The sequence below is a fragment of the Capra hircus genome, chromosome 8 (assembly GCF_001704415.2).
Source record: "Capra hircus breed San Clemente chromosome 8, ASM170441v1, whole genome shotgun sequence".
NCBI classification, from domain to species: Eukaryota; Metazoa; Chordata; class Mammalia; order Artiodactyla; family Bovidae; genus Capra; species Capra hircus.
In genome coordinates this window covers 81,671,714-81,699,701 of record NC_030815.1, presented here as the reverse complement: position 1 = coordinate 81,699,701, position 27,988 = coordinate 81,671,714, and the positions used below count along the sequence as shown (strand labels likewise).

Here is a 27,988-nt window from a genome sequence, read left to right as displayed (position 1 = left end):
TTTTCCTGTGCTTGTAGAGGCATAATTTTGCAAAAATGTTAGCATGTTATTATACATATCTTCTGCAACTTCTTCATTGACTTCAAAATTTAGGATGAGTGTCTCTCCAAGTCAGTCAGGAATATTCTCTGTGTGGTTAACTGCTCTGTTACTTTAAAAACATATGTGTGTGTGTGTGTGTGTGTGTGTGTGTGTGTGTGTAAGTAATGGTTATTGTTATACCCACTTTAACCACTCTCCTTCATTTTAGCCTGTAGGTCTTATTTTTTCTTTGTATGGTGTTACTAAGAAGTAATCGTAAGAGGGAAACAAAACCTTATATTTGGTGGCACTCAGCACCAAATAATTCCAGATGTTTGCTTTCCCCATGTGTAGAGAGAACCCACTCTGATGCTGTGTTTGTTCTTTTCATCCTCCTTTGTCTTTATTTCTCTTCCATTTCATTTAATTTTAACCTCAATACCAGACTTCTTTTGTGTAGTCCTTGGCCTGCTGCTGTGGTATATTTGCCACTGGCTCTCGTTCCAGCCCTCAGTCACTAATGTGTCTCTTGGCAGGGGATGGAAATGATGGTGGTCCTCTCAGTTGACTCAGGAGCACCCCAAGTCAGCAGTAATATTTGGCATAACAAGTACCAGGGTGGGATAACCACATGTCTGCGGACTGGGATTTTAAAGTTGTTAGTTGTACTGAGAGCTGTGGTTTAGTGATCAATTTAAGCAAGAGATTAAATTTATTTCCTGCAGGCTTCTTCTTCTTGGTCATACATCCAACAATATTACCTTATTATTATCTTTCATATTCCTTTTTAATTTTTTTGGCTTAAATTTTCCTTTTACTTTAATTTTTATTTTACTTTGATCTCTTTTTCTTTTCTTCTCCCTATTTCCGATTCTTCACATTAATCAGATTTTCCTTCTGCTTGAATCTAATGATCTAGTTTTTCAAGTGAGTAGGAACAGGAGGGTGAGATAGGAAGATGGTGGGGGTAAATATACCACCTGATAATTGTTTAATATAATGTTAAACAGGGATATTAAGGAACCTAATTTCTTTTTGATTCCTTATGTTTGGGAGAATATAGAGTCAGTTGGACACTAATATAAAGTGATTTTTGTGTGCAAAACCTTACAAAGAGATAATAATGACAGATACTCTGGCCGTCACCCCTCACGAGGGGATGTGAGCTACCTGGACAGGTCAGTCCAGAACTTGGGAAACAAATTGTGCATCCAGCACTGGGGAGGAGGTTGGCCACCGTGCTCAGGCTGAAGGGTTCTGGAGCCCCTATAAATGTGGGCCAGGAATCTTTCATGGAAGTGCCCATATGGATAAAAGAGTACAGCATACGAAATGCTGGGCTGGATGAAGCACAAGCTGGAATCAAGATTTCCAGAAGAAATAGCAACAATCTCACCTATGCAGGTAACACCACCCTAATGACCAAAAGCAAAGAGGAACTAAAGAGCCTCTTGATGAAGGTGAAAGAGAAGAGTGAAAAACTTTGCTTAAAACTCAACATTCAGAAAACTAAGATCATGCTATCTGGTCCCATCACTTCGTGGCAAATAGATGGGGAAACAATGGAAACAGTGACAGACTTTATTTTCTTGGGCTCCAAAATCACTGCAGATGGTGACTGCAACCATGAAATTAAAAGCCACTTGCCCCTAGGAGAAAAGCTGTGACAAACCTAGACAGCATATTAAAAAGCAAAGACGTTACTTTGCTGACAAAGGTCCATGGTTTATCCAGCAGTCATGTACAGATGTGAGGGTTGGACCATAAAAAAAAACTGAGCACTGAAGAACTGATACTTTCTAATTGTGGTGCTGTAGGAGACTCTTAGAGTCCCTTGGACTCCAAGGAGACCAAACTAGTCTATCCTGAAGAAAATCCACCCTGAATTTTCATTGAAAGAACTGATGCTCAGGTTGAAGCTCTGATACTTTGGCCACTTGATGGGAAGAGCTGACTCATTAGAAAAGACCCTGATGCTGGGAAAGGTTTAAGACAGGAGGGAAAGGGGGTGACAAAGGATGAGATGGTTGGATGGCATCATTGACTCAATGGACATGAGTTTGCGCAAACTCTGGGAGATGTAGTAGGACAGGGAAGCCTGGCATGCTGCAGTCCACGGGATCGCAGAGTCGGACATGACTGGGTGACAATAACAGCAGCAACCCCATCAGAATCCCCGGTAGCGTTTCCCCTCCTCTTTCTCCCAGACAGCAGGAATGGCACCACTCTTTTACCACAGACGTTTCCCCCACAAATTTTCTTTTTTAAAAAAATTGAAAGACAGTAAACGACCACCTGTATACACAAACACACACACACACTTTTCATTTTCATTTTGCTAACATTTGATAAGTGTGGATATGGTGGCATATCTCCCCACCCTGCCCACTACTTCAGTATTCATTGCCTAAGAATAAGGACATCCTAAATGACCACAGTACAGTTATCACACACCAGAGGTATAGCATCTAAAGTACGCTCCATATTAAAAATTTCCTAATTATCCACCCCCCTCCCGCAAAGTCCCCATTTCCCATGAGTTCATGGTGTGCTGTGGGAAAAGGTACTTGCCTGTGTAGAAGGTGCAGGAAAAATATACCAGCAAAGGTAAACAAACACGATGGTAAGAAACTGTGGCATCAGTGACACATAAATTCTGCATGGATGATAGATAAAAATGGAAAGACTTTCAGAAGGAACTGCATTTTAAGTATATAGAGATTTTATTTTGGTAATAAACAGAGCTATATTGATAGTATATATAGTGTAGTATACTTATTTGAATAAAAGTTAAGTATTGACTAAGACATAGAGCTAGTTCTGGGCCTCAGAAAAAAAAGATTTTGAATAATAATTTCAGTATACAGTTGGACAAATTTTTACTAAAATATTTCTGAGTCTCGTTATTGAATATGTGGGTGCATGCTAAGTTGCTTCAGTCATGTCCACCTTTTTGTGACCCTCTGGACTGTAACCCTCCAGCCTTCTCTGTCCTTGGGATTCTCCAGGCAAGAATACTGGAGTGGGTTGCTATGCCTTCCTTCAGGGGATCTTCCTGACCCAGGGAGTGAACCTGCATCTCTTGAGTCTCCAGCACTGGCAGTTGGGCTCTTTATCGCTAGTGCCACCTGGGACACTCTGGTTGTTGATTATATCTAAATTTATATTTAGCAACAGAATAATTATTAATGAAGCAGTTAACAATCAAGATTGCCAGGAGAAATATCAATAACCTCAGATATGCACATGACACTACCCTTTGGCCGAAAGCGAAGAGGAACTAAAGAGCCTCTTGATGAAAGTGAAAGAAGTGAAGTGAAGTGAGGGTCGCTCAGTCATGTTTGACTCTTTGCAACCTCAGGGACTGTAGTCTGCCAGGCTCCTCTGTCCATGGGATTTTCCAGGTAAGAATACTGGAGTGGGTCACCGTTCCCTTCTCCAGGGGATCTTCCCAACCCAGGGATCAAACCCAGATCTTCCACATTGCAGGCAGATTCTTTACCACCTGAACCACTAGGGAAGTCAGGAAAGCCACTAGGAAAGTGAAAGAGAAGAGTAAAAAAACTGGCTTAAAACTCAGCATTCAGAAAACAAAGATCATTGCATCTAGTCCTATCACTTCATGAGAAATAGATGTGGAAACAATGAAACAGTGACAGATTTGATTTTCTTGGGCTCCAAAAATCACTGCAGATGATGACTGCAGCCATGAAATTAAAAGACACTTGCTACTTGGAAGTAAAGCTACAACCAACCTAGACAACATATTTAAAAGCATAGATATTGCTGACAAAGGTCTGTCTAGTCAAAGCCATGGTTTTTCCATTGGTCATGTATGGATGTGAGAGTTGGACCATACAGAAAGTTGAACGCTGAGAAGTTGATGCTTTTGAACTGTGGTGTTGGAGAAGACTCTTGAGAGTCCCTTGGACTGCAAGGAGATCAAACCAGTCAGTCCTAAAGGAAATCAGTCCTGAATATTCATTGGAAGGACTGATGCTGAAGCTGAAGCTGCAGTACCTTGGCCACTTGGTGAGAAGAGCCTACTCATTGGAAAAGACCCCGAGGCTGGGAAAGATTGAAGGCAGGAGGAGAAGGGGATGACAGAGGATGAGATGGTTGGATGGTATCACTGACTTGATGAACATGAGTTTGAGCAAGCTCTGGGAGTTGGTGATGGACAGGGAAGCCTGGTGTGCTACAGTTCATGGGGTCACAAAGACACAACTGAGCGACTGAACTGAACCTCTGGGTGAATCAGATTGAGTTTTTTGAAAGAACCTGTTTATCATCTTCGGGGAAGTTCTAGTTGAAACTGAAAAATTTTTAATTTTATTCTAGCTCATTACATATTACAGGGACTTCAATATTGTTCATTCAAAGATTCAGTACATTTTAGAAACTAGCTATTAGTTGACCTTAGTTTTGTACACTTTTGGTACTTTGCAAGAGTACCCTTAAGGCTCAAATCAAGTTAAAATTAGAGTAGATGGTGTGTGCCTATAAAGTCAGACTAAAACTGTATTTTTTTCCTGTCGACACTTGAATAGAAAAAAGTAATCTAAGAGTCATGCTACAGTGTACAGTCTTATTCAAAACCACATATACTATAGTATATTTAAAACCTGGAACCAAAATGTAGAATCGTTGTGTTTAATAGCAGTTAAACTACATCTGATATTACTTGTATGTCTCTGTTGCTCTGTTTCGGCTTTTGGATTACATTAGTGGTAAGAGAATGATTTTTATATTTAAGTAAGATACACTGCTTCACTACACAGATGGTATCAGTTTTGAATTACAGTACTAAGTAAAAGAAAACTAGAACAACAATGATTTTGCCAGTCTGTTCTTACCGATTATTTATTTTGGATGACTGTAGTCCTTTTGAAGGTAGCAGACTTAACCTAGAAACTGGAGCCAAGAACCAGATGGGTGGGCACTCCTCCTATTCCCTACTACAGGTCGGCTCATTTTTCCCAAGAGAATCAGTGCAAGCTCTCCCTGAATGCAAGACTTTACTTCCTTAACAAAACTACTGTCTTGATTAACTTCCCCCTGCTCCTCGTTTAAATATCCATGGGTCAGGTAAGTACTCTGTAGCTCTCACATCCCTATGACCTTGGCCCAATCCTTTTTTTTTTCCTCATTTTTTTTCCCTAGATTAGCTCATCCATTTCCATGGCTACAAACACCTTCTGTCTGTTGATGGTTCCCACATCCATGTCTTTAGTTCAGATCTGTCTCCTGGCCTACATACTCATTGGACATTTTCACTTGCGTGCCTCAAGTATCTTGTACTCAACATGCCCTAGACTAATTCATCTTTCAATCTAGGTATGTCCTTAGTGCTCTGCTCCTTCTTTTAGTACACAGTGGTACCAAGCATCTAGTTCCCTAATCAGAAACCTGAAAGTGAAAGTCACTCAGTCATGTCTGACTCTTTGTGACCCCATGGACCCCAAGGACTGTAGTTGTCTAGGCTTCTCTGTCTATGGGATTCTCCGGGCAAGAATACTGGAGTGGGTAGCCGTTCCCTTCTCCAGGGATCTTCCCAACCCAGAATTGAACCCAGGTGTCCCACATTGCAGGTGCATTCCTAACTGTCTGAGCCACGAGGGAAACCCCAGAATGCTGGAGTGGGTATCCTATCTCTTCTCCAGTGGCTCTTCCTGACCCAGAAGTCAAATCAGGGTCTCCTGCATTGCAAGTGGATTCTTTGTCAGCTGAGCTACCAGGGATATACAACACCATCTTACCAGGGGACCTGAATATCATCTTTAATTCCTCCCTCTTCATGTTCAGTCAGACACTAAATATTATATACACTGTGTCTTCAATATCTCTGATATCTAGGCACTTTTCTTCATTCTTTCATGCATTAGACTAGGCCTCGATTACTAAAAGATGATCATCTGTCTTACAGTATGAGCTTCCTGTTTTCTACTCATTTTACGTGCTGCTTCTATGTAATCTTTCTAAAATACAAATCTAATTACATCACTTTTGTGGTAGAATTCTCCAGTGGCTTCCTATTATTCAGAATAACGTCCAATATCCTTATCAATCTTAAAAGGTTCTTTCAGCTCCATTTACTGCTTGCCTAAGAAAGGTGACAGCCTTGGTCAAATTTATCTTTTTACCCTACAGTCCTCCTGACGCTTATCGTTCATGATGTTTTTCTTGTGAGAAGGCAGAAATTTTATTGTGGTCTACTGTCCATTAGTAAACCCCAGTCAGAATTGTGTGTTTTTCTTCCTAAAGACACTTTGTACATATTGTAGCAAATAGTTGCCTAGCTGGCAAATTCCTTTGAGAAAGCTCTACCTAGAAGTTATGCTTGATATTATTTCAATGTTTTTATTATTGACTATAAAGAAGCTATGGAGAAGGAAATGGCAACCCACTCCAGTCTTCTTGGCTGGAGAATCCTATGGACAGAGGAGCCTGGCAGGCTACAGTCCATGGGGTTGCAAGAATTGGACATGACTTAGCTACTAAACCACCACCATAAAGAAGCTATGTACTTTATTGAGCCTGATAAAGTAATAGAGGTGATTAGATGTCACCGTAGTCTCATTTTTCTCCAGACAAGGTGATAAAGAGTAAACATCAGCTTCTGTTGAAGCAATTGCTCAAACATGCCAACAGAGGTTGGTTGTAGGTAAGTCTCCTCTAAGAGAGGGGTGTTCCTGGACTTAGGAAGGAAGAAAGGAACAAGGAAAGGAATGTCTCCAGTGGAAGGATATAAACGGCGAGGTCAAAATACAAAGCAGTAATAGAGTAATCCTTTGGCTGGTCTCTATCTCTAGATGCCCTAAGATGTTTGTTTTCACAATTAAAAAAGAACTCACTGTAGGGCTTGCCCAGAGAAGGGAGTAAGTCCTGATTTGGCAAGATCCTAAAACAGCTGCGTTATATCTTGTTAGTCTATGCTTTGTCTACTGACAGGTCCTCTTGCCTCAGTCTTTGCACATGCTGTTCCCGTTGCCTGTAACATCCTGCCTCCTATTCACTTGATGAAACCCTGCGTGCTGTTCAGGTCTCTTTCTTGACACCCTGGGGCTGGGTTAAGTGCTCTGCTGAGTCTCTCTTACTATGGGAACATTTATCACACTGCAGCTTTAGTTTTAAGTTCAGTGACTGTGACTAATTTTACCATTTAAAATGAAGGGGATTTTAGAAGGTTTGCTTTTTAAGAGAATTAACTAGAGTTATGAGCCATTTCTCCATTTCTGAAACCAGTAAAGTTATGAGTTGCCTTTGAACCTAATTACAACTTTGAAAATTTGGGTGTAACGTACCGTAAGGTATTCTATGGATGAGAGCTAGCCTACCCCAGCCTAGCTGCAAGTGTCTTGAATGTGAATGCTGGTGTTCTTTTGTTAGTGTGTACTCTGGTTGAAAAGCCAGCCCAGTTTTGTCCCAACACATGACTTGTGCTTATTTGGCCAATACAATATATCCTACCTGCATTTTCTCTACTTTCATCCTAAAAGTTCTCTTTGCCCTCCTTAGCACTTAGCCCCTAGATCCCCTCCTGTTAGTATGGATATTTGCTTTCATTAACTAGATGTTTTTCCTCAGGTGGTATTATCTAGAACTGTTGTTTTGAGAGCACTTTTATTTCTGTGCTCAGAGGAGTTGAATAGACTTGATAGACCATAATCCAATAAGGATGTATATTTTTTCCTAACTTATATTTTACTGCAACCCTGTTGGACAATCCAAACAAATTACCTTTGGTTAAGAAAAAATACGTAAAGATATGGGAATCTGATGTGGAATCTAAAGGAGCAGTGATAAAAAGAGAACATTTCTTTTCAAATTTGTTTTCTTCACTTTATCACAGTCTTCTTTGTCATTCAAAAGACATGAGACCTGGGCCCTCTGTCTCTTTTCTGTTTTCCAGGCAATGAATCCTCCTGTTACATTAGATCAGTGTGTCTATATCATGATCCTTACATCATTTTACATTGGAGTGTGATATAGAAGCTTTTCAATATAATACACAGTAGACTTGATATTTTCAGATTTAACATGTACAGTTCTGAATATTTGCAGTTGATTTCAAAAATCTATGACATGCAGTAAGTTATAGTTTTGCTGAGATTCATATTAGAGTAATAGATACTATGAGGCAAATTTGTGAGCCTGAAGCATTGACCTAGTGAGTAAGCTTAACTCACGCCTCAGGGTCTGCCTCAGAGTGAATTTACTGTCTGTTCAGCATCAGAGCTTACACAATAGTTTTTATGAAGTAATAAAACATTTTAAAATGTATTATAAATAAAATGAACTACTAGTCCTGTTGAAGAAAGAGAAGAGAAAATATTAAGATCTAAGAACATGTTGATTTTTGGTGTGAATAGTGGAGTTTTGAATAAATTAAGGATTAGGATATCTAATTAAATTGTGATTATGAACTAAAATGTGAATGAGTCCATGGTAGTCATCAAGTTAGTGAACCTATTTCGTTGAGTACTCCAGCCAGGGTGACATTTGCTCAGGTGAATGAGAAATTGTAGAAGTGGAATAGGTAATGATGTGCTCTGAAGATAGGAAGGAGAAGTCTCTTATTCTTTGTGGAAATCTTTTTGTAGAAAACCAGGGTCATGGATATAAAATATGAAATATTAAGTATTGAAGGCAATAGTCAATTTCTATTAATAAAATAACCTTTAGTGTGAGTAAAGGTCTATAATTTTGAAGGGGGGATAAAAAATTATACTTTTGTTATACTACGTATAGCAACATATGGAAATATCAAGGGAACATTTCACCCAAAATGGGCACATTAAAGGATAGAAGTGATAGAGACTTAGTAGACGCTGGAGAGATCAAGAAGGGATGAGAAGAATGCACATGGAAGAACTGCACAAAAGAGATTTTGATGAACTGTTTAAGTACGGGCATGTGGTCAATCACCCAGAGCCAAACATTCTGGAGTGTGAAGTTAAGTGGCCTTCTAGTCGATCTGATGGAATTCCAGTAGAGTTATTGGAATAGCTCTACTATTCCAAGGATGGTGATGATATCAACGTGTTGCACTCAATACATCAGCAAATCTGGAAGACCCAGCAGTGGCCACAGGACTGGAAAAGGTCAATCCTCATCCCATTTCCCAAGAAGGGTAGTACTAAAGAATGTCCAAACCATTGGACAGTTGCACTCATCTCCCATGCTAGTAAGGTCATGTTTAAAATCTTGCATGCTAGGCGTCAGCATTACGTGAACCAAGATAGGCAGGAGAAACATCAACAACTTCAGATATGCAGATGATACCATTCTAATGGCAGAAAGCAAAGAGGAACTAAAGAGCCTCTTGATGAAGGTGAAGGAGGAGAGTGAAAAAGCTGGCTTAAAAATCAAAGTTCAAAAAGTGAAGATCATGGCATCTGGTCCCATTACTTCATGGTAAATAGAAGGGGGAAAAGGTGGAAGTAGTGACAGACTTCCTCTTCTTGGGCTCCAAAATCTCTGTGGATGGTGACTGCAGCCATGGAATCAGAAGACAATTGCTTCTTGGCAGGAAAGCTGTGACAAACCTAGACAGTGTGTTGAAAAGCAGAGCCATTACTCTGCTGACAAAGGTCCATATAGTCAAGGTTAGTGGTCTTCCCAGTGGTTACATACAGTTCTGAGAGCTGTAAAGAAGGCAGAGCACCGAAGAATTAATGCCTTCAAACTGGTGCTGGAGAAGACTCCTGAGAATCCCTTAGGACAGCAAGGAGACTAAAGCAATCGATCTTAAGGGAAATCAACCATGGTCATCTGATGTGAACAGCCAGCTCATTGGAAAAGTCTCTGATGCTGGGGCAGATTGACGGCAGAAGAAGAGAGTGTCAGAGAATGAGATGACTGGATGGCATCACTGATGCAATGGACATGAACTTGGGTAAACTTCGGGAGATGGTGAGGGACCGGGAGGCCTGGTGTGCTGCAATCCATGGGGTCACAAAGACTTGGATGCGACTGGGCGACTGAAAAACAGCACATATGGAAAACGAAGGCTAAATGAATAGTCACTAAACTATTTATAATTAACATGCAGAAGGTGATTAGGAGATCCTTTTTTCCTTTTAAAGGTCCGCAGTCTTAAGATCTGATTTTCTTTGTGTGACACAAAGTTAATGTGAAGCACAAACCAGTCCTTGTGCTAGGGACAAGTTTCCCCTTGAGTTCTAGAAGGTGAAGATGTTATAGACTAGAAATGTGCTCCGCAAGAGGACAGAGACAAAAACAAGTGGCAAGGAGATTATGAATAAGCTGTATATGATTTTCAGAGCTCCAGGAAGTAGTCTAATATAGAAGTTGCTAACTGCCATATTCAGTCACTTGTGATGCATTGATGAATTGAAAAATGCCTGAGCAGTAAATTTCTCATTAGCTCCATGTAAAATAAATTTATAAAAATGTAGAAAGGGAAAAAATAGTTATTAAGTTTTCTTTAAGGGGCAAGGGATTAAGAGGTAAAACTACTATGTGTAAAATAAATCAATCAGAAAAGATATACAGCAAGGGAATATAGCCAATATTTTATAATTTCTGTAAATGGAATATAACCTTTAGAAATTGTTGAATCACTATGTTGTACACCAGGTATTATAAAAATTTTATAATATTATAGCTAATTTCTATACCTTAATTTTTTTGAAAAAAAGGAAAGAAAGCATCTACCCCTTTCTTTGTTTTTCTCCTTTGAATTTTTCACATTATGGATTAAAACTGCCCCCCCTCCATGTTTTTTTCCACCACTTGTTTCTTTCCCTGATATAACTGCTCATGGTCATCACAAGGTCAGAAGAACCATGCTGAAAGTTTACTACCTCCTCTTTTGTACCTTTCATCTAGGAGGTAACTGGATGGCACAAGTAGTGATGGGCATTTTGTATATGGAATCTTACAATATGTGGCTTTTTGTGTTTTTCTTCTTTCAGTTACTATAATGTTTTCAGAGTTGATAATTGTAGTATGTATCAATATTTCATTCCATTTTATGATTAAATAATACCATATTTTATCCCATTCATCAGTTGATGGATATTTGGGTTGCTTCCACTTTTTGATTATTATGAATAATGCTGATTTGAACATATGTATACAAATTTTTCTTTGAATACCTGTTTTTTTTTGGGGGGGGCCTATACTGAGGACTAGAACTTCTGGGTCATATGGTATGTCTATGTTTAACTTTTTGAGAAGATGCCAGACTATTTCCCACAGCTTGCTGCACCACTTTACCTTCTCACCAGCAACATATGAGGGTTCCAATTTCTCCACAAGTCATTAGCACTTGTTATTATCTTTTGTGTCGCTAGCTTTACAAATGATTTTTTAAAATTATAGTTGATTTGCAACATTGTGTTAGTTTTCAGTGTACAGGTTCAGATTCTTTTTCATTTGGGTTATCACAGGATACTGAACATAGTTCCATGTGCTGTACAGTAAGTCCTTGTTATTTACCTATTTTATATATAGTGATGCATACCTATTAATTCCATTTTGTTGTTGTTCTTCAGTCACTAAGTCTCTCCCGCTCTTTGTGACCCCATGGACTGCAGTTTGATAAGCTTCTCTGTCCTTCACTGTCTCCTGAAGTTTGCTGAAATTCATGTCTTTTGAGTCGGTGATAACCATCTAACCATCTCATCTTCTGCCGCCCTTTTCTCTTTTTGTCTTCAGTCTTTCCCAGCATCAGGGTCTTTTCCAGTGAGTCGATTCTTTGCGTCAGGTGGCCAGAGTATTGGAGCTTCAATTTCAGCATCAGTCCTTCCAATGAATGGTGAACTGAAAGTTGCTTGACCCCGTGGACTATACAGTCCATGGAATTCTCCAGGCCAGAATACTGGAGTGGGTAACCTTTCCCTTCTCCAGGGGATCTTTCCAACTCAGGGATTGAACCCAGGTCTCCTGCATTGCAGGCTGATTCTTTACCAGCTGAGCCACAAGGGAAGCCCAAGAGTACTGGAGTGGGTAGCCTATCCCTTCTCCAACGGAGCTTCCCGACCCAGGAATCGAACCAGGGTCCTTCCAATGAATATTCAGGGTTAATTTCCTGTTGGAGTAAATCTTTGATCTCCTTGCTGTCCAAGGGACTCTCAAGAGTTTTCTCCAGCACCACAATTTGAAAGCATCAGTTCTTCAGTGCTCAGCCTTCTTTATGGTCCAGCTCTCATATCCGTACGTGACTACTGGAAAAACCATAGCTTTGACTAGATGGACCTTTGTCAGCAAGGTTGTAATATCTTTGCTTTTTAATTCTCTGTCTAGGTTTGTCATAGCTTTCCTTCCAAGGAGCAAGCATCTTTTAATATTGTGGCTGCAGTCATTGTCCAGTTGATTTTGGAGTCCAAGAAAATAAAGTCTGTCACTGTTTCCTTATGTTTTCCCATTTATTTGCCATGAAGTGATGGGACTGGATGCCATGATCTTAGTTTTTTGAATGTTGAATTTTAAGCCAGCTTTTTCACTCATCTCTTTCACCCTCATCAAGAGGCTGTTTAGTTCCTCTTCTCATTCTGCTTTTATCCCTCCTCTTCCCCTTTCCCCTTTGGTAACTTTAAGTTTTTTTTCTAGGTCTCTGAGTCTGTTTCTGTTTTGTAAATAGGTTGATCTGTATTATTCTTTTAGATCCCACACAGAAGTGATATCATATGATATTTGTCTCTCTCTACCTGACTACAGATGATTTTGATTGGTACAACAATTAAAGTCTGAAAGAGCCATTTAAAACTTTGTGTTATTTTTTTGCCCTGTGATATACTTTAGTAGTATTAACAAAGGTCTCAAGGACATATTTCTTATATAAGGTTTTTATATTTAGGAAATTTAATTTATAACAGATTCATAACTAGGTTTTGAACTTTTCTTCTTTAAACAGTTTTTTCTGAGTAATAATCTAATATTTCCTCCTTTTTGCTATTATTTGGATTCTTTTTTTTTTATCTAACTTCTTGAGATACCTAACTTATTAATTAAAATTTTTTTCATTGTGGTAAAATATACATAACATAAAATCTAAGTAACATATAAAAGTATACATAACATAAAAGTTTCATTGTATATATATCCCACAGTTTATGTGTCTATTCATCTGTTGTTTCTACCTTTTGGCTGTTAAGAACAGTGCTGCTGTGAACACTGGTGTACATGTTCTGCTCACTGCTTTCAGTTCTTTGGGATATATACCCAGAGTTGGAATTGCTGGGTCATATTGTAATTCAGTTTAATTTTTAAAGGAACAGTCGTATGCTCTTTTCCATAGTGGTTGCATCAGAGACTTTTCCAATGAGTTGGCTGTTCACATCAGATGACCAAAATATTGGAGCTTCAGCATCAGTCCTTCCAATGAGTGTTCACGGTTGATTTCCCTTAAGATCGATTGCTTTAGTCTCCTTGCTGTCCAAGGGACTCTCAGGAGTCTTCTCCAGCACCAGTTTGAAGGCATTAATTCTTCGGTGCTCTGCCTTCTTTACAGCTCTCAGAACTGTATGTAACCACTGGGAAGGCCACTAACCTTGACTATATGGACCTTTGTCGACAGAGTAATGGCTCTGCTTTTCAACACACTGTTGAAAAGAGTTGTCAGTGTTTATATCTATACTCAGCTTCTTTTGAAGTTTTAATTCTCATCCTGATAAAGACTATATGTTTGGATTTTAAAAATTCATTTTAATCATCTTTTTTAAACCAGATCATTTTAGTCTATTTATATTTGATGTGATCAGTGATAAATCAGCTTTTTATTTCCTTCCTTTTTTGTACTGTAACTATTCTGCATTCCATTTTCTCTCCTTTCTTACATTCTTTTTGATTGATAATTTAAAAAAATAAGTTCATAGTTTGTTCATGTTATTTTTTAAATTACCTAATCTATATCTGTTCTTTTAATGGTTATCCTAGAAGTTCTCCTCCCTATATTCTTTCTCCACTTCCCTAACAGTTTACTTTCCAAATAAACTACTTCTGGGGAATCTCAAATAAGGCATTTATTGTTCTTGGGATTTAGAGTTCTAAGATCTGTGGATTAACATGCATATTGATGATGGGAAGATATAATTGGAAGATGTTCAGTTTCCTTAATGGTAGTAGATACGGAAATCTGTGGATCAAGTCCCCTTAGTTCCCATGAGGTTTTTATATATTTTTGGTCATTTACCACTCGTCATGCTTGAATGTTATTGTTTGGAACCCAGTGACATTCTTACCCACTCAGCAGGGAGAAGTAATTGATACGCAGAAATCCTCATACATTCTTCAAAGTTTACTGCAAGATTGGATGGACATGAAGACCAGTTTTCTGGGAACATTCTCTTAGCAGGCTTAAACTTAAGGCATGTCTAAGCATCGTTCTGAAATTTGTATGCTACAGTTAAGGTTAAAATTAAAATTTTTTAAAAGTTTGAGCTGTGGTACATATACACAATGGAGTATTACTCAGCCATTAAAAAGAATACATTTGAATCAGTTCTAATGAGGTGGATGAAACTGGAGCCTATTATACAGAGTGAAGTAAGCCAGAAAGAAAAACACCAATACAGTATACTAACGCATATATATGGAATTTAGAAAGATGGTAATGATAACCCTGTATGCGAGATAGCAAAAGAGACACAGATGTATAGAACAGTCTTTTGGGCTCTGTGGGAGAGGGAGAGGGTGGGATGATTTGGGGGAATGTCATGGAAACATGTATGATATCATATAAGAAGTGAATCACCAGTCCAGGTTCGATACAGGATCCTTGGGGCTGGTGAACTGGGATGACCCGGAGGGATGGTACGAGGAGGGAGGTGGGAGGGGGGTTCAGGATGGGGAACACGTGTACGCCCGTGGTGGATTCATGTTGATGTGTGGCAGAACCAATACAATATTGTCAAGTAATTAGCCTCCAATTAAAATAAATACATTTAAATTTTAAAAAAAGTTTGAGAACAATAGCAGAGTTATGAATATTGGGATTTATATGAATTCTGTGGAGAAGAGTGATTTATGAATTTTAGCATGATCAGAAGCCTTAGCTATTGATATTAACACATAAAATTATTATTCTGTTGGTATAAATGTAACTGTGGTTTCAGACCATGAATTTTAAATCGTTATAACTAGGCTCAAACACATCGTTATTAAGCAAAGTAGTAATGATTACAATTGACACATTTTTGCCAATGAGAAATAGGTTTATTCCTGTAGCATAAAAATCTGTGCTTAGGGATTTGAAAAACTCTTGGAAAGCGTTTTCTGCATCCTGATGGTTGTAGAAGCATTTTCCCTGCAAAAAGTTGTCAAGATGCTTGAAGAAGTGGTAGTCAGTTGGTGAGAGGTCAGGAATGGAGGATGAGGCAAAACTTCTTAGCCCAATTTGTTCAACCTTTGAAGCATTGCTGTGTAACGTGTGATTGTGCATTGCTGTAAAGAAGGGTCCTTTCTGTTGACCAGTGCCAGCTGCAAGCATTGCAGTTTTTGGTGCATCTCATTGATTTGCTGAGCATACTTCTCAGATGTAATGGTTTTGCTGGGATTCGGAAAGCTGTAGTGGACCAGACAGGCAGCAGACCACCAAACAGTGACCATGACCTTTTTTTTGGTGCAAGTTTGACTTTGGGAAGTTCTTTGGAGCTTCTTCTCAGTCCAACCACTGAGCTGGCCATCGCTGGTTGTATAAAATCCACTTTTTGTTGCACATCACAATCCAGTTGAGAAACGGTTTGTCGTTGTTGCCTAGAATAAGGGAAGATGACACTTCAAAATGACATATTTTGATTTTCGGTTAGCTCACAAGGTACCTACTTACCTAACTTTTTCACCTGTCCAGTTTGCTTCAAGTGCCAAAGCAGTGGTCAATGTTGAGTTCTTCAGCAACTTCTCATATGGTTGTAAGAGGATCTGCTTTGATGATCCTCTCAGTTGGTGTCGTCAACTTCTGATAGCCAGCTACTGCATGCTCTTTATCTTCAAAGCTTTCGTCTCCTTTGCAAAACTTCCTGAACTGTACATTTGTTAGCAGTTCCTGGGCCAAATGCATTGTTGATGTTGTGAGTTTTCTCGGCTGCTTTACGACCCATTTTGAACTCAAATAAGAAAGCTGCTCGAATTTGCTTTTTGTCTAACATCATTTCCCTAGTCTAAAATAAATATAAAATAAACATCAGTAATAAGTCAGTAGCAATGAAACACAAAGTGAGAAATGCGCTTTAAAATGATGTATAACATAACCACATTTATTTAAGAATGTATTCCAGTATTAAACACCAAAGTTCAATAGTGCAACCGCAATTACTTTTGCACCAACTCTCACAACTGTACATAACTACTGAAAAAATCATAGCTTTGACTATATGAACCTTTGTCGCCAAAATGATGTCTCTGCTTTTTAGTAATCTGTTTAGGTTTGTCTTAGCTCTTTGTCTTAGCTTTCCTTCCAAGGAGAAAGCATCTTTTAATTTTGTGGCTGCAGTCACCATCCACAGTGATTTGGAGTCCAAGAAAATAAAATCTGTCACTATTTCCACTTTTTCCCCATCTATTGCCATGAAGTGATGGGACCGGATGCCATGATCTTAGTTTTTTGAATGCTGAGTTTTAAACCAGCTTTTTCACTCTTCCTCTTTCACCTTCATCAAGACACTCTTTAATGCCTTTTCACTTTCTGCCATTAGAGTGGTATCATCTGTATATCTGAGGTTGTTAATATTTCTCCTTGCAGTCTTGATTCCAGCTTGTGAGTCATCCAGCCCAGCATTTTGCATGTTGTATATACTCTTAAATATAGTTAAATAAACAGGGTGACAACATACAGCCTTGATGAACTCCTTTCCCAGTTTTGAACCAGTCTGTTGTTCCATGTCTGGTTCTATTACTTCTTGACCTGCCTGTAGGTTTCTCAGTAGACAGGTAAGGTGGTCTGGTATTCCCATCTCATTAAGAATTTTCCACAGTTTGTTGTGATCTACACAGTAAAGGCTTTAGCACAGTCAGTGAAGCAGAGGTAGATGTTTTTCTGGAATTCCCTTGTTTTTACTGTGATCCAGTGGATGTTGGCAATTTGATCTCTGGTTCCTCTGCCTTTCTAAATCCAGCTGTACATCTGGAAGTTCTCAGTTCATGTAGTGTTGAAGCCTAGCTTGAAGGATTTTGAGCATTACCTGCTGATTTCACATTAGTGAAATATAAATGGAGAAGCTATAGATTGGAATTAAATTCTTAGAGGAGCAGAAAAATGAAAGAGAAATGTGACTGGGAAAAAGAAAATGAATGAAGTGCTATAGTGCTAATCAAATAGAAGCACTGGATGTGAATACTTAACAAACAAATCAAGATGGAAAAGCATAGGAAATATGTGTCTTGGCACAGGCTTGATAATGCAAGATGTTAACACCACTATTAAACACTGAATCCGGATGCTAGGTGTTATAACTACTGCCTATTATGAGAATGCATATAAGGAAATTTACAGAAAACATAAAAGCACAGACACCTGTATGAGAGTGCAACTTGCCAGGAAAATTTGTATCATGGCATGCTAAGACCAAGCAATAATCTTGAAATGGTCCAGTGGTTTTCAAGTATTAATAATACATGGGCAGATAAATAAAATACATCAATGTCTAACTTATAACTATTAAGATCTGTTGGAGCAAATAGTTCCATAGCAAGTTTAATTATCTCTTAAAAGGTCCATCTAGTCAAGGCTATGGTTTTTCCAGTGGTCATATATGGATGTGAGAGTTGGACTGTGAAGAAAGCTGAGTGCCGAGGAATTGACGCTTTTGAACTGTAGTGTTGGAGAAGACTCTTGAGAGTCCCTTGGACTGCAGGGAGATCCAACCAGGAGATCCAACCTAAAGGAGATCAGCCCTGGGTGTTCATTGGAAGGACTGATGCTGAAGCTGAAATTCCAATACTTTGGCCAGCTCATGCGAAGAGTTGACTCATTGGAAAAGACCCTGATGCTGGGAGGGATTGGGGGCAGGAGGAGAAGGGGACGACAGAGGATGAGATGGCTGGATGGTATCACTGACTCGAAGGACATGAGTTTGAGTGAATTCTGGGAGTTGGTGATGGACAGGGAGGCCTGGTGTGCTGTGATTCATGGGGTGGCAAAGAGTCGGACATGACTGAGTGACTGAACTGAAAGATCATCATACATAAAAAAGACACAATCACTTGGACAGTTCAGTTCGGTTCAGTTGCTCAGTTGTGTCCGACTCTTTGTGACCCTATGAACCGCAGCACACCAGGCCTCCCTGTCCATCACCAACTCCCAGAGTCCACCCAAACCCATGTCCATTGAGTCGGTGATGCCATCCAACCATCTCATCTTCTGTCGTCCCCTTCTCCTCCTGCCCTCAATCTTTCCCAGCATCAGGGTCTTTTCAGATGAGTCAGCTCTTCTCATCAGGTGGCCAAAGTATTGGAGTTTCAGCTTCAACATCAGTCCTTCCAGTGAACACCCCAGACTGATCTCTTTTAGGATGGACTGGTTGGATCTTCTTGCAGTCCAAGGGACTGTCAAGAGTCTTCTCCAACACCACAGTTCAAAAGCATCAATTCTTCAGTGCTCAGCTTTCTTTATAGTCCAACTCTTACATCCATACATGACCACTGGAAAAACCAATGAAATTATAAATAAACTGTACTTTAAAAATTATTCTTCCTTGCTTAAACATTAGCCTATATTTTAGAGAAAGCATGAATGTTTTTAGATAAAAAACCAATTTTAAAAATCTCATTCATTAGTGTTAAGTGTCAGACATTTTACTTTCATGTCAGATCCGCTGTTCTTAATACATAGATTGTCAGGAGCTCAGGACGTGAATTTGTACAACTTACAAATTAAATTTCAGAGCTCTTGAGAGAAATTGTGACTTGGGTTTGGGAGGATAGGGAAATCTTATCAGCTGGAAAAATGGATTTACTGTATAGCAGTGATAAAATCCCTTATCTTGGATATGTGTCTTGAATTTTTACTTAAGAAAATAGAAATTATTTTTATTCAGGAAAAAGCATACTGCAGGTATACAGCTTCTTTCTACACATTCCTGCCTTTTTGTTAGAGATAAAAAAGCAGATTTTCTAGTTTAACTTTTTGAGGGCAATTTGAATAGTTTCCACCTTGCAAATTATGCAATTTCATATTAAATAGCCAGTGGTGAGGTGGTCGCAGGGAGGTATTCAGTTCATTCAGCATCATCAGATTGATTTGACAAAAGGGATTCTTTTAACTGTGTGGAAAACATTTTTCTCCCTTTATCCTTTGGCAGAGACAGACATTGTCTTTGGTTTCCCCACAGAAGTTTGGGTGGGTAGACTTGGGATGTGTAAATAGAAACAGCAGACAGAGAGATTGCCTCTGACAGTTGGAAGGACCCACTGAGAATTTTAGAATGAGCCTGTTGACCCTGATGATGTGGTATGGGATGGGGTTGTTAGAGAGATTTGAGAGAAGAATTAAGCAATTTGAATGTAAAAGAGGAATGCAAATGCTCAGAATAAGATGATAATTTATCCCTAAGAAAATAAGCCAAAATTTTTAGGTTGAGTCCCTGAAAAATTTTGCTTTTGTTAACAAATAAAAACAAAAGTTACTTTTCATATTCAGCTTTCACTTCCTTTTGGACATGTCATCAGTGATTTGTGATATGGATGAGTGCTTGATCTGTTTCTCAGTGAATAAGATATGTTAACTTGGGCAAGAAATTGAATCTCTCTTTGCCTCAGTTTCCTCATCTGTAAAACAGCATTGTGGATATTGAGACATCAAAAGAGCTAATGGTTGTTGGTTGCTGTAGAATAAGCACTGTGTAAGTGTTAGCTGCTGTAATCATCATCATCATTTTCATATCAAGAGGTTGAGAAAGTCTGTTGAGGATGAAGTTATGTCTTCCTCTAATAACCTCAGCATATTTGATGTATTTTTATAGAAATGAATCAAGAATGAATTGTTCAGTGTCCAAAATATTTTGTCATATGTTCATGTTACCTTTTAAAAATTAACTTTTGAAAGATATACTTATTTTCTTAACATTTTTCCTAATTAAAACATGAGCCAATAAATGTCACATAAAAAAAAATACAGCCACATGGGACCATTTAGTTTTGGGGCAAAGAACTGTACACACCCCAGTGGTCCCTAAGGGCATTATTATATTACAAATCTATACAGCAGTTCTTAATGATAGGCAGCCCCCAAGTCATCGAGATTTTAGGATGTGCCTTCAAAAAGACATGGAACTGTATATTTGTTTCTGAACAAAATCTCCATCATGAGTACATACAGCAAATCTGGGCACTTAAAATTCCTCTGTGATTTCAGTGAGCTGTCAAGTTTAGTGTATTCTTACGTGCATTGAAATGAAAGGTTTCTGTACTTTTTTCACGGCCTTGAAGTCAGCATGAGAGAAACAGAGCTCTTCATCTTTGTTCCAGATTTTCATACCCCTCTTTTCCGGTGTTGTCAGTACCTAATGTGTAGTAGGGCAGTGCTGGCTTGAAGAACTGTCTTTGTTTTTGTTTTGTTTAAGCTGTGCAGTTGGTCAGGTTTATGTTGTGGTGGTGGTGGTAAGTTTATTTTGTTTTCTTGTTTAATAAACTGCCATTGAGCCAACAAATTCTCTAACCTGTGAAGAATAAAATGGAAGATGGATGATGATTAAGAGTTTTGTATTTAACTACTAAAGTTTACTAATTTAGAACTCTTAGAAGTAATAGCAGACAATCTCCCTATTTAGAGATGGGCCAAGAACTGCACAGTAGGTGTTCAGGTAAATGAATTTTGAATGACAAATAAATGAATCACATCTAGATGTTACCATTTTCAGAGGAATGCAGTGGCTCTCACACTTTCCTTCTCAGGAGCAAGAAAACCTTTCCTGGAGGCCTCTATCCCAGATGTCTCCTTGTATCTCCTTGGCCAGGATATAGTTATGGTTATAATTTTACTCCAGTTAAGAGGTATGGGATTACCCTCATAGACTTAGCTGTAATAAGTATCTTGGGTAAACCACAAGGATGACTGTACTGGATATAAAAATAATACATTTCCTTTTATCTTAGGAAATTTAGAAAATAACGAGAAGTATAATTAAGCAAATAAATTCACCACACAGAGATAACTATTGTTAACATTGCAATATTTAGCTTTTCAGTTGCATATGAATATATTTGTGTATATAAAATTGCAGTCATCCTGTGTATAGTATTTTATAGTCTTAAATTTAGCCATCTAACACAAGCATTTTTCCATGCAACTAAATCATGTTCCTGTAAAATGAGATAGGAGTTTGTTGGTACTTTTATCCGGCTGTATTGCGAATTAGTTAGTTGCTTGTTGGAAATTTCGATAACAGTTTTTTTGCTGTTGTATGCAGTGAACATTCTTATATATCACTCATTGTGTACATCTCGGTTATATCCTTAGGCTCTGTTCCTAGAAGTGGGTTTATAGGTGAAAGGGCGTAAACACTTTCAAAGCTTTTGGCATACTTTTCCTATTATCCTCCAGAAAAACTTATACAAGTTACACTCCCATAAACTTGTATATGAGTGGCTATTTAACTATTCTTGCCAGCGCTGGGAATTACTTTTTAATTGCTAATTTTATAGGCAAGAATTGGTATTCTTTTGTTTTACTCTGGTTTTGTTTTTTCTTGTTTTTTGTATTACTGCTGTTATTGACTACTTTTTCATTTAATCAGCAGTCCAGATATCAGTTGATGAAAGAATAAAGATGTGTTTCTTGATGTGATCTTCTTAACATGGCATCATTTTTACTTTTTAATTATGACATACATAAAAGAATATAATGTTAATGTTAAGTGTAAAACTTCATAGAATTTGTAACATTCTACTTTATGTTCACTTAAAATATTTATTTAATTTATAATTTTATACTAATTTTAAATTATAGTTTCTCTGAGCCAACTCTGGGTGAATTATTCCATCGTAGTTGTAACCTGCCTGAAGTTCCTAATTACATGTAAATTTCATCTTTGATACTGACTAAAAAATAGTTTCTTTTCAAATTCTTTCATGTTATTTAGTAAATGTCTGTGACTTTTACTCACAGTTCTTTGCTTTGGCAACATAGCATTTTCTTTATCTTCACTTTCTCTCAGGTATAAAAAAACCTTTGTTATATAGGAGGAATTTTTAAATGTCTTTTTAAGCTTTCCTTCTTACATCTTAGATTAGATTCTTTTTTCTTTTTCTTCTTTTTATTGTATGTGTGTGTGTGTGTGTGTGTGTGTGTGTGTGTGTAGGAATAATCTCAGAGCTCAAGTAAATGATATTTTCCTATGTTATTTATTGACAGTTACAGCTACTATGTATTGTCAACATTTGTCTCATTTAATCTACTTTTTGGTTCTAGGCAATTGGTATCATTACCCTTTTCTTTTAAAGAGAGATGAAATATTTTGAGCCACACAGCTAATAATGGTAGAGCTAGTTTGGAACCTAGTTTCCTAGTGATGTGTTTGGGTTTCACGTTATAAACTGTACTGTGTTTGGTCTTACACATTAAAAGAGACTGAATTGAAATCGTCAAGTTATCTTGAGAAATTTACAGTTTAGTTAAATTTGGTTCTCACTCTCAAGTAGACTCTTTTCCCTATTATTTGCAGCTAGAAAAATAAAAGGCCTCAAATATAATTTAATATAACCATTAAGAACCATAGAACTTTTACAGTCATTTTTGTTGTAAACTTGTGTTTATACAACCCATGACTTGATAGCAGACCAAACCATCTTATATTACCATATTTTGAATGTAGCAGAAACTGGCTTAGCAAAATTTTGAAATCTGTGACTCTAATATTTGTGGTGTAGTAAAACAAACAGCTCTGTGGCTTTCAGGTTTTTGTGGTGCAGCCTGTCCAAGGCACTGATGCTTATTCTCATTGTTGACTCCCTAGGGTTTCAGGAGTGCTTTTGCTGACAGGCATTTAAATTCACCAGGAGAGATTATTTCTACCTATTGGAGAAATCTTGGAGAAAGATATTATCATTGTTTTGTTAGAAATGCCATAACTAATGATAGTAGCTAACATATTTTGAGTGCTTACAATGTGCCAGGCACAAGTCTAAGTGGTTTCTAGATAGTAATACATTTTATTATTCACAGTAATTTGTAGGTTTTCCCCATTTAAAGATGCAGAAACTGAGGCATGAAGAGGTTAAATAATTTCCCAAGGTCACAGGGCAAAGTGAGAATTCAAACCTTGGCAGTCTACCTCCAGAGGCAGCCTCCTTAGTTACTCTATTATACTGACACTTAATAGATGAAGAGAGAGAGGGTAGACTCATAATTAGCTGTTCATGTTTTTGGAAAAGGTTAACCTTATTTCTCACATCCATACATGACTACTGGAAAAACCATAGCCTTGACTAGACGGACCTTTGTTGGCAAAGTAATGTCTCTGCTTTTGAATATGCTGTCTGGGTTGGTCATAACTTTCCTTACAAGGAGTAAGTGTCTTTTAATTTCATGGCTGGAATCACCATCTGCAGTGATGTTGGAGCCCAGAAAAATAAAGTCTGACACTGTTTCCACTGTTTCCCCATCTATTTGCCATGAACTGATGGGACCAGATGCCATGATCTTCATTTTCTGAATGTTGAGCTTTAAGCCAACCTTTTCACTCTCCTCTTTCACTTTCATCAGGAGGCCTTTTAGTTCCTCTTCACTTCCTGCCATAAGGGTGGTGTCATCTGCATATCTGAGGTTATTGATATTTTTTCCGTCAATCTTGATTCCAGCTTGTGCTTCTTCCAGTCCAGTGTTTCTCATGATGTATTCTGCATAGAAGTTAAATAAGCAGGGTGACAATATATAGCCTTGACATACTCCTTTACCAATTTGGAACCAGTCTGTTGTTCCATGTCCAGTTCTAACTGTTGTTTCCTGACCTGCATACAAGTTTCTCAAGGGGCAGGTCAGGTGGTCTGGTATTCCCATCGAGTTGAACTGTGAAGAAAGCTGAATGCTGAAGAATTGATGCTTTTGAACTGTGGTGTTGGAGAAGACTCTTGAGAGTCCCTTGGACTGTAAGGAGATCCAACCAGTCCATTCTAAAGGAGATCAGTCCTGTGTGCTTTTTGGAAGGAATGATGCTGAAGCTGAAACTCCAGTACTTTGGGCACCTCATGCGAAGAGTTGACTCATTGGAAAAGACTCTGATGCTGGGAGGGATTGGGGGCAGGAGGAAAAGGGGATGACAGAGGATGAGATGGCTGGATGGCATAACCAACTCAATAGACATGGATTTGGGTAGACTCCTGGAGTTGGTGATGGACAGGGAGGCCTGGCATGCTGCGATTCATGGGGTTGCAAAGAGTCAGACATTACTGAGCGACTGACTGACTGAACCTTATTTCTAGTGGGAGTCACAATAATTAAGCTATTCAGTTCAGTTGAGTCACTCAGTTGTGTCTGACTCTTTGTGACTCCATGGACTGTAGCATGCCAGGCTTCCCTGTTCATCAACAACTCCCAGAGCTTGCTCAAACTCATGTCCATTGAGTTGGTGATGCCATCCAACCATCTCATCCTCTGTCACCCCCTTCTCCTGCCTTCAATCTTTCCTAGCATCAGGGTCTTTTCTAACGAGTCTGTTCTTCACATTAGGTTGCCAAAGTATTGGAGCTTCAGCATCAGTTCTTCCAATGAATATTCAGGCCTGATTTCCTTTAGGATGGACTGGTTGGATCTCCTTGCAGTCCCAGGGACTCTCAAGAGTTTTCTCCAACACCATAGTTTAAAAGCATCAATTCTTCAGCGCTCAGCTTTCTTTATGGTCCAACTCTCACATCCATACATGAGTACTGGAAAAAAAGATAGTTTTGACTAGATGGACCTTTCTTGGCAAAGGATGGTCTCTGCTTTTTAATATGCGCTCTAGGTTTGTCATAGCTTTTCTTCCAAGGAACAAGTGTCTTTTAATTTCATGGCTGTAATCACCATCTGCCGTGATTTAAGACAAGATGGTAGAGTAGCTATTGCCACTCATTAAATTCTTAACTCATAAAAATGAATTGTTTCATGCCTAATATTACTGTGGAACCCAGTGAATAGTTAGATAAACTTGCGCTTCCAGTAAATAGTTCTCTAGAAAGATAGTGTTTAAAACAAAATGTAGAGTGGGTTCAGAATCAATGTGACAGTTACAGAATGACTGAGTGATCTTGTTAATGCTCCATAACAAATATTGCAGACCATGCCTTATAGATTGTGTACTCTGTGCTTTATAACTGTGTCTTCCAGGAATGGCAGGCTAAGTAATGTGGAATTGCCCAGGCTGGCTGTAGGTAGAATTTGTATTTGACCTCTTCCCATTTCACCTATCATTGATTGGGATCTTCGTCTGTTCTTCCTTTCCCTGTTTCAGCACGCTCCTCCTGAGACATTGGTATTAATGTTTAACAGTATGTTTCATCTTCTCAGGGTATTTGCGTTTAATAAAAACGCAAAGGCCATGCTGCAGAATTACTTCCACTATTTGCCTCATTCCTTGATGAGGCTCAGGAAATTTCTTCTTCATATCATCATCTCTCTTCCAGAAGTCTATTTTGCTGTCAAGTCTAGACCTCAATAAGGAGGCAATGAACAGGGAGAAGAGTAGATGGAGAAAAGTCTAAATGAGATGGGAAGGCATGTGTGTAGATCATGGGTGGGAAAAGCAAGGGATCCCAGAGAACTCATGGAAGCAGGAAAGAACAGTGCTCCATTTGGAAATGAGGCAAGTAAGGTAAATTGAAGATATTCAGAACAGATAGTTCAAAAATGAAGAAACTTCTCCTGACTGAGTGTAATACAGTGAAACAAGAATATAGATATGTGATAGAGTGAAGATTCTGCAATAAAAATGCATATAATATAAGATTATGCATGTAATTTTTTATGAATTATCTTTTGAATTATTCCTGGTTCACAATTGATTAAAACAATGTAAACATTTTATAAATTTTGAAATTATTAAATATAAAAGTAAAATTTTATGTGAATTGCCACTGTTGAGAGTAAGAGGTGGTAATGATATTTTTGGTGAGTGCCTTCAGAAATGTTATCAGTGCTCATCTTTTGAATGATATCTTTGTTTTGCTTTGTAAAAGGTTTTTCATTTGATGCAGTCCCAGTTATTTTTGCTTTGGTTTCCTTTGCCTGAGGAGATATATTAAAATATATATATTCCTGAAAACCACTGTCTGTTTTCTTCTAGGAGTTTTATGATTTCAGATCTTACATTTAAGGCTTTAATCCATTTTGAGTTGATTTTTGTATATAGTGTGAGAGTAATCCAATTTGATTCTTTTGCATGTAGTTGTCCAGTTTTCCCAACACTATTAATGAGGGTGTTTTTTCCTCATTGTATTGTTTTACTTCTTTTGTTGTAGATTAATTGACCATTTAAATACGGGTTCACTTCTGGGCTCTGTTTTTTGTTCCATTGATCTGTATGTCTGTTTTTGTGCCAATACCATACTCCTTTGATTATTGTAGATTCGTAGTATAGTTTGAAGTCAGGGTATATGATTCCTCCAGCTTTTTTGTTCTTTCTCAAATTTGTTTTGTGCTATTTAAAGTCTTTTTGTTTCTACCCAAATTTTGGAATTATTTGTTTCAGTGCTAAGATGCCATTGGTGTTTTGAAAGCAATTGCATTGAATCTGTATTCCTTTTGTAGTATGGTCATTTTAATAATATTAATTCTTTAATCCATGAACATGGTATATCTTTCCAGTTCTTTGTACCATCTTCAACTTCTTTCAACAGTGTCTTATAATTTTTCACATAGGTCCTTTACTTGGTTAGATTTAGTCCTAGATATTTTATTCTTTTTGATGCAATTGTTATTAAGTGGGATTGTTCCCTCTTCTTCCCCTCCCCACTGCCCCCACCACTGCCAGGCATTTTATTTGTAGGTATTACATCCCTCGAGAAAAAAAATCCAAGGATTTTCCTTCCTGTGTGTTTTCATCTTGCTTTTTCATGGTTCATGATGCCAGCTGAAGTTGTCAGTACAATGAAACCAAATTGATGGGATGGGAGCAGGTTATTCTGCCATTTTTCTAGATGTTAATTTGGGGCTGATCACTCCACACTTATTTAGCCTGCCTGTGAGGTTCACAACAGTTTTCCCAGCTCTGTGATGATCTGTGATTTCAAATTCACCAATGTAACCATGCTTCACCATCACAGTTAGAAACCTGATGATGACTTTGGAGCACAGCCTAATAAGCACCTGGCATTTGCCTCTTTTCAGCGTTGTTGATACTCTTGAGAGCATCAGCCAGGACATTCACGGTTTTTCACTCTCCTCTTTCACCCTCATCAAGAGTCTTTTTAGTTTCCTCTTTGCTTTCTGCCATTAGCATGGGATCATTTGCATTTCTGAGGTTGTTGATATTTCTCCCAGCGATGTTGATTCAAGTTTGTGAGTCATCCAGCCTGGCTTTTAGCTTAACGTACTCTGCATAGAAGTTAAATAAGCCGGGTGGCAATACACAGCCTTCACGTACTCCGTTCCCAGTTTTGAACCAGCCCATTGTTCTATGCCTGGTTCTAACTGTTGCTTCTTTCCCTGCATAAAGGTTTCTTAGGAGGCAGGTAAGGTGGTCTGATATTCATTCCCATCTTTTTAAGAATTTTCCACAGTTTTTTGTGGTCTACACAGTCAAAAGCTTTAGCGTAGTCAATGGAACAGAAGTAGATGTTTCTTTGGAATTCCTTTGCTATTTTTAATGATCCAATGGATGTTGGCAATTTGATATCTGATTCCTCTGCCTTTTCTAAATCCAGCTTGTACATCTGGAAGCTCTTGGTTCGTGTACTGTTGAAGCCTAGCTTGAAGGATTTTGACCATTACCTTGCTAGTATGCGAAATGAGTGCAATTGTGTGGTATTTGGAACATTCTTTGGCGTTGCCTTTCTTTGGGATTGGAATGAAAATTGACCTTTTTGAGTCCTG

At 38.3% G+C, this 27,988-nt stretch overlaps 1 protein-coding gene and 1 pseudogene across 2 annotated transcripts in view; one reads left to right on the top strand and one right to left on the bottom strand.

Annotated features, from left to right (window-relative positions):
* Nucleotides 1–27,988, top strand: part of FANCC (Fanconi anemia complementation group C) — a 325,125-nt gene that overhangs the window by 46,626 nt on the left and 250,511 nt on the right. The window lies entirely within an intron of this gene.
* Nucleotides 26,821–27,329, bottom strand: LOC106502422 (annotated as a pseudogene).